This window comes from Triticum aestivum, chromosome 4B, assembly GCF_018294505.1.
Source record: "Triticum aestivum cultivar Chinese Spring chromosome 4B, IWGSC CS RefSeq v2.1, whole genome shotgun sequence".
In the NCBI taxonomy this organism is placed as follows: Eukaryota; Viridiplantae; Streptophyta; class Magnoliopsida; order Poales; family Poaceae; genus Triticum; species Triticum aestivum.
In genome coordinates, this window is record NC_057804.1 from 266410723 (window position 1) to 266418602 (window position 7880).

The window sequence follows — 7880 nt, forward strand, 5'->3', positions numbered from 1 at the left end:
ATAGTTTGCTTTCTATCTGTCAGATATAGATCAGACGGTCTATATTGCAGGATGGCAGGCACACCATCATCACCAACTCAGAATTTTATAAGTGTAGTACTAGCAAGATACCAGTGCATTGCACGGAACATCAAGATGCATTTTTATGAGTAGTTTATCTTGTGGGAGAAATGGATGAATGAGGGAAGGCCTTATTTGCAAATGTGGAGAGGGGCGTGGGTATCTTTTTGAAAAATTGCCATAGTTTCCTTCCTATCCGTCAGATATAAATTAGATGACCTATATTGCAGGATGGCAGGCACACCATCATCACCAACTCTATTATATATATATATATATATATATATATATATATATATATATATATATATATATATATATATATATATATATACTAGCAAGATGCTCGTGCATTGCACGGAACATCAAGATGCATTTTTTTACAAAACACATGTTGTGGTTGACCCATGCAGGAGTAATCCCATGTGTAAAAACTAATGATATCTCGAGAATTTCATCGAAAAAATGATATGTCGAGGAAGATGAGAGATAAGGTGAGGAGGAGTGGGGCGCGGTGGTAATTGGTGGTCGGACTTAGAGGAGGCATGGGGATGGATGACGCCGGTAATGGCCACCATGCCAAATTATTCCAGAGGCTTCCTTTTTTAGTTCCTCAACAATGAAGTTGCTCGAGATCAGGATGAACGAGAGAGGTGCGACTATCTTTTTGCAAAATTGCCATAGTTTGCTTTTATCCATCAGATATAGATTGGATGATTTGTATTACAAGATGGCAGGCACAACATAATCACCAACTCATTTTTTTAAAAGAGTAGACACTAGCAAGATGCCCGTGGGTTGCACGGAACATCAAGATGCATTTGTATGGGTAGTTTATCTTGTGGGAGATAAGGATGAATGGGGGAAGGCCTTATTTTCAAATGTTGAGAGGGGTGTGTGTATCTTTTTGCAAAATTGCCATAGTTTCTTCCTATCCGTTAGATATAAATCAGACAGCCTATATTGTAGGTTGCAGGCACACCATCATCACCAGCTCGGTTTTTATAAGAGTATAAGATTATAAGAGTAATTTGAGATTTCAAAGCTAAATGTACACTCTTCACCGGATGGAGGGAGTAAAGCTAAAGTCAAAATTTGGCACAACAAGCTATGGTGACCTGTCTACCTCCGTCATGGTTTTTTGGTCCCCATCGTAATCTGTGCCAAATTTTGACCATAAATTTGACTAACAAAATGTTCAAGCATGTCGCCAAAATTATATCAATGAAATTATGTTCAAATATGAATCCAAGGATATAAATTTTATTGACATGCACTAACATTTTGTCAGTTAAATCTTTGGTCCAAATTTAGCACAAATTACAAAAGGGACTAATAAACTAGGACGTAGGTAGTAAATCGGGACAAAGACAGTGATACTACATATAATTAGTGCCAAATAAGAGAAAGGGATCACACATGTCATTTACGACTGGAATAAAAATGCCATACACTAAAACATTAAGGCCACGAGGTGATGCAGTGCTGGTTACAGGAGGCAAGAAGAAAGATGCGTCCATCAACGACCTCCTCCTCCTCGACTTAGGGTGCCAGCCCACCAAATGGTGGCTAAGTAGCAGCGGATTTCATGGCCAGGTCAAGGTGCTTCCGAACAATGGCGTCCAAAGATTCCAGCCGGTAGAACAAGGCCGACGTCTTTCTATCCTTGTTGGCCTATGTAGACGATTTCCTCATAGACGTGGATGTGCAGGTCGATGGTTTCTTGCATGGCGAGGCACGGCACGGAGAGCGGGACGTCGAGGTGCACATTTTTCGTCGCGACCTCCGACAGCTGCAGGGCCACCAATGCTTCAAATAGTTCATCACCTTGGAGGCTGATGAATGTGGCAGGTAACGAGGAGCATGGGCACAAGGACTGGAGGAGTATGGCAAGGTCATCCACCTGCTTCTTGACGGAGTGAACTTGCGGATGAAGCGGGCCATCATCTTGCACATGCGAGAGGCAAAGCTGGTGTTGATGAGGGCTATGACGCTAGCGGTCACCAGCACCATTTGGAAATGTTGTGCGGTGCGGGGCCGCTGGTTGGCGTCTTGGACGATCTGGCACAGCCGACTGCGACTCGCCTCCATCAACGCCATGGGTGGTTGTGTCTTCTGGTCACTTGGTCTTGGTCTTGGATTGGACTGAGCAGTGTTGCCCAGAGACTAGGAGTAGAGGGATTAGCGTGGTAGGACGCCTTTATATGAGAGTCCAAACCGCGTTGCATTCACATCGTGCTAGCTCCATTCTACTTCTCCAATTACCGTTCAATGTTTCGGGAACCGCCACCCTGTCCCTCGTTGGCATTCAAGCAGTATCAATGTAAATGTGTGTCAAAAAAATAGTAGTCATTAGTTGTACTCAATATTGTACACTGCGACCAAGGCAGAGAGGAAAACAAGAGAACTTAATACTCCCTCCGTTCCTAAATATTTTTGATGTAGATTCACTCATTTTGCTCCGTATGTACTCATTTACAGTGTAGTCACTTGTTGAAATATCTAGAAAGACTAATATTTAGGAACGGAGGGAGTATTTGCTAATTAGTAAGACCATTGCATGCAATGAACTGACCGCTGCATGCCGTGCTAGGTACTACGTCTCACGTCTCACATTTGTTGATTCCTATTCATGTCTATAAACAAGAAACGTGGTTGAGTTTGTTTTGGGATTATATGATTTTCCTAAGATCACTATAACTAACAATGTCCACAATAACTGTAAGATCTCCATCTGACGGTGGCACCTATTGGACGCAAACATCAATAGAAAAGAATTGCCACAAAATTGTCACACCACGCCCCACCACTACACAAAAGACTGCCACGTGAGCGTTCGGATGCAGGTTGCGCTTGGCTCTTCACCTCTTCGAGAAGTAGAACACTTGTACAGTATCGAATCAACTGATGCATGTTCGTCCATTGCGTGCCGGAGGGATAGCTTGTTGTAGTAAGCAAAAGCCTCTCCTCATATGCAAGCCATGACACGCATGGGCGAGGTGGAGGGCGTACTAGTAGTAATCAAGCTTCTCCTTGTTGTACGACTTCACGCGACACATCATAGCACTGGCCCCACATGCGTGCCTCTAAACTTGGATAAAAGACCCGCAATGTACAATATTTGCTGCAATCTCTAACATTTATCCACCACAAATTAAAATACATATTCCTCTCTTGACCAGATCAGCGTGCAAACTAGACTCACTAGGATGACAGGTAGGGCCAAAAGATTAATTTAATAAAAAATGCTTCATAACAACCGGTTCCAACAATTATGCGGAGAGTATCATATACTAGTATCATGCATATGATACTACCTCTATAGTGCATAGTATCATAGCATAGTATCATAGATGATCATATTTATTGCCAAACATGATATGGTATCTACCATTGTTATTACTCTAACCCTCTCTCTCTTCTTTAATTATCTGCCACATAAGCATGTTTGCTAGTCCCAAGTGCATTATACCGGCTATGCAAGGTACGTACACGCTATCCTTGTCAGGACCCCGATTCTATGCCACACCGATCTAGCATATAACACTTCATATCACTTTGCGGCCTCACGCACGGTATTCCCACGGGTCTCGCCTTACCATGCCCGGGACCGTTTGCGCCTTTTGGCACACGTATATGATGATGTCGCTAGCATCCATATGACAAAGAACCCGGGCTGACATGGCTAGTCGTGAACCCAAAGTGGCACTAACTTACAGGGACAGGCATACATGACCCAGCATCGAATGTGTCGGTCATCAGCGAGTGAATCCGGGCTGTTGCAACTGGGCTAGCAGGACTCCGATAAACCGGGCTGTAGCAGGCTAACAGGACTCCGGTAGACACCGCATGACATTTCCCCGAAGGGACAGACACAGGAACGAAGAAGGACACATGCCGGCCAACCTAAGTGTTCCGGAGCAGTAGCAAGCTACCAGGGCTCGGTGGAAGCACTAGGAGACATTTCCCGATAAGAGAGGCTACTAAGGATAAACAACTAGATAGTCAGATCCCACACATAGCAACACACATTACACGTACGCATAACATGCAAGTATGTGCTGTACAACATGGCATCACAGCATAACTCAACAACTCATATATATAAGGCTCAAAGAGCCATCATAGCATTATTACAAACAGGGGTCACATGACCCAACATTCAGAGCAAACAAGCAACAGGCGGAAGCATTACATGTCTGAGTACAGACATCTACAAATGAAAAAGGCTGAAGAGCCTGTCTAACTACAACATCTGATCAAGATCGTAGCTGAGGTACAAGCTACTTGTCGACGTCCATGAGAACACTAGTAAGACCGAAATCTCCGCTGCAAAAACATAAATAAAGCAACATGAGTACAAAGGTACTCAGCAAGACTTACATCAGATCCTATCATGCATGCATTTGTATCAAGAGGGTAATGTGGGGTTTAGTTGCAGCAAGCCAGCTTTGACTCTGTGGCTATCCTGTTCTACGACTACCAGAACTTCTTGAGGTGAGACAACATACACGAGTCCACTAATCACCACACAATACACTACTATGAATTCATTCCCATCTCCCTACGAGAAGGCCATCCATAGCACTCGCACTTGTCTTGAGCATTTTAGAGTATCCACTTCAAGTTGTCTATGTACCATGTAAGCATCCAAGAAGTCCATAACCGCGGACCCGGCTATTCGAATAGATCATGTTAACCCTGCAGGGGTGTACTTCTTAACACACGCTCTCGCCACTTACCGCCATGTACACGTCATGTATCTCGGCAACCTTCAAGCGGAAGCCTGGCGAGGGAGTCGGCCACGACCTGACTAACCACAGAAGAATCTAATCCAGGTTTATCGCCTATTCGGGTTCCATCCGCAAGGAGATCCGGCCGAGGTTTCACTCACGGCCCCAAACGATGTGTGCAGGGTTCCCAATACCACCTCGCCGGATGGATCTACGCTTGGTAGACCGTGCCACTTGTGCCTAGTCTGTCCCAAGCCCACCTGGCCGGGTGCCACTTGGTAGACTACTAACACTACCTACAAACACCAGAAACTAGTTGCGACTCCTGGACAGAGATCAAGTAGGTTAATAAGTCGAGAGGGGTCGAGTTACCAGAACCCAATGTGTGGTAGTATCGAGTCATTGGACAACATACATAGAACTCAGTGCTTAAGGACGGTTCCTGTGAGACAACCGACCATGTACTCCTACATGGCCTCTCACCGCTACCTTTACCAAATCGTGTTCACACACTTCACTCTTAGCATCAGAACATAGAACTGCACTCCAATTCATTCCCAATGAATCAGACCTGACACGACTCTAAGCAATAGCAGACATAGCACGGTAGGAACACAACATGGCTCAATCAACTCCTACACATACTAGTGGGTTTCAACTATTTACTGTGGCAATGACAGGTCATGCAGAGGAATGGGTTCAACTACCGCAGCACAAAGTAGCAGTTGAATCGTTGTTGTCCTAATGCAATAACTGAGAGCAGGAGCGAGCGAGTAGGATTGTATCGGAATGAACAAGGGGGTTTGCTTGCCTGGTATATCAACAGGGGAGGCACTGCTTCACAGACAGGTACTCTCGAAAACTCTCTGGAGTAGGACCTATCAAGAAGGAATGGTGTCGACAATCAATACACAAGCATATGCAACAATATGATGCATGAACATGGCATGTAGATGTGATGCTGTTTGAGCTAATGCAGCTAGCAATCATTTGGTTGAAGTTCATTTGAACCAAGAGTTCAAATGCAACTCCAAATTAACTCTTTATAAATGCCATTTACGTGTTTCACTTATACAACATGTATAAGTTGGTTTGTCATGCATGAAACTAGTACAGATGGATAGATTGCCTTTTTCTGATAATTTTTCATACATAAATTATTTCAATCTGAGCTACGGTTGAATTTCTATGAATTTTTGAAGTTTAAATCATTTTCTGGAATTTCCTGAATTACAATAATTCCAGAAAATAAATAATTGCGTCAGCACTGCGTCATGCCTGCGTCAGCAAGTCAACGGTGCTGACCAGGTCAAACCTGACGTGTGGAGTGACAGGGGGTTAAACAGGGGTTAGTTTAATCCTAATTAAAAGATTAGTGGCGCTGGGGCCCACTGTCAGTGTTAGGGAGTTAGATTAGGTGGTGATTAGCTTAAGCTAATCACCTGACGAGCTGGACCCACCTGATAGGCCGGCGCGGTCAAGCGGTCAACCCCACCGGCGTTAAGCCGCCGGCAAGGTCGAACGTGGCGGAGGGGCTCAGGACCGTGTCTCCGGCGACCAAAAGGGCCGCGGAGACCATCTCCAAGGAGCTGGTGCTCGCGTGCATCCAGTGGGACACGCGGGAGACCATGGGGGTGCCGGAGCTCGCCGGAGCGGAGCTCGGGGCGGCGGCCGGAGCACGGGCTCCGAGCGGGAGCGGCTGTGGGGCACGAGGAGGCCACTCGAGGGGCTCTGCGGCACCCTCGTGGCACCAGGAGCACGGTGACGAGCTCGGTTGTGGGTTGCGGTGGCCAGGGCGACGGCGGCGACATGAACGGCGGCGGGAAGCTTCGGCCATGGTGGGGGAAAGGGGCTACGGCGTGCGGGCGGCTAAACGGAGAGAGGGAAACGGGGCAGAAGCTCACTGCGGTTCTGGTGGCGCCTTCAGTGGGCTCGGGGGAGGCCAGGCGGCGGCGTGGCGGCGAGGACAATCTCCGGCGACCGGAGACGAAGACGGCGACGGCGACGGCTCCACGGGGCGTCCGGTGTCTTGTGGCTTGATGGAGAGGATGAGGGAGTCGTGGCGGAGCTCGTGGACTCCACGGAGGGGCGAGGGGACGGCGGGGAGTGTGTCGGCGGTGAGCTACGGCGGCGGCAGCGCTTTGGGCGCGGGGAGAGGGAGAGGTCCAGGGGAGGAGGGAGAGCGAGAGAGAGTGGGGGAGGACCGGGGCGGCGCGTGGCGATGTCCGGGTCATCCAGGGCGATGAGGAGGACGCCAGGCAGGCAGGGAGGGAGGAGGTGGCCGGGCGCGTGGCCGCGGCCGGCTGTGGCGCGGGCACGCAGCTGCTTGGGCGAGGGGGAGGAAGACGACAGAGGAGGGGGGGCCAGGTGGGCTGGGCCAGCTGCTGGGCTACGAGGTGCCGGGCCAGCACAGGAGCTGGGCCGCAGGTAGGTCCAGGTAAGGTTTTTCCCTTTTATTTCTGTTTCTATTCTATTTTTCTGACATTTGTTTTGATTTAGTAATATTACCAAATCATTTTATTTACTTATGCCAATTTTTATAGGAGCTATTTATAATATTCCAAAGCTCCTTAATAAATGGCATAATTTTCGGACATATATTATATATATGACATATATATCCAATGCAAATAATTATGCATTAATTCCAAATGCCTATAATAAAAACTTATGAGCTCCTAAAAATATTGGTTTGATTTTTATCTCTACCCAATATTTTCAAAGAGCAACATGAACATTTCCTTGGACCTTTTTGGAGCAATTTTTATTTGGGTCATTTCCAGAAATGATTCTGAGGGTTTCACAAATCCTCATTTCAAATTTAAATGAAATGTAAACATGATGCACTCATGACTAGCTAGCCTCGAGCATACCAGAACTAGGGATGTGACAACTGTCCCCCACTTGAAGGAATCTCGTTCCGAGATTCAGGGGTCGACGGAAAGAAAGCGGGGTACTCCAGTCGAAGAGGATCTTCTCGCTCCCAAGTAGCTTCTCTCTCAGAATGATGAGACCACTGAACCTTGAGAAACTTGATGTTATGACGTCGAGTGACACGCTCTGCTTGATCAAGAATGCGAATCGTGT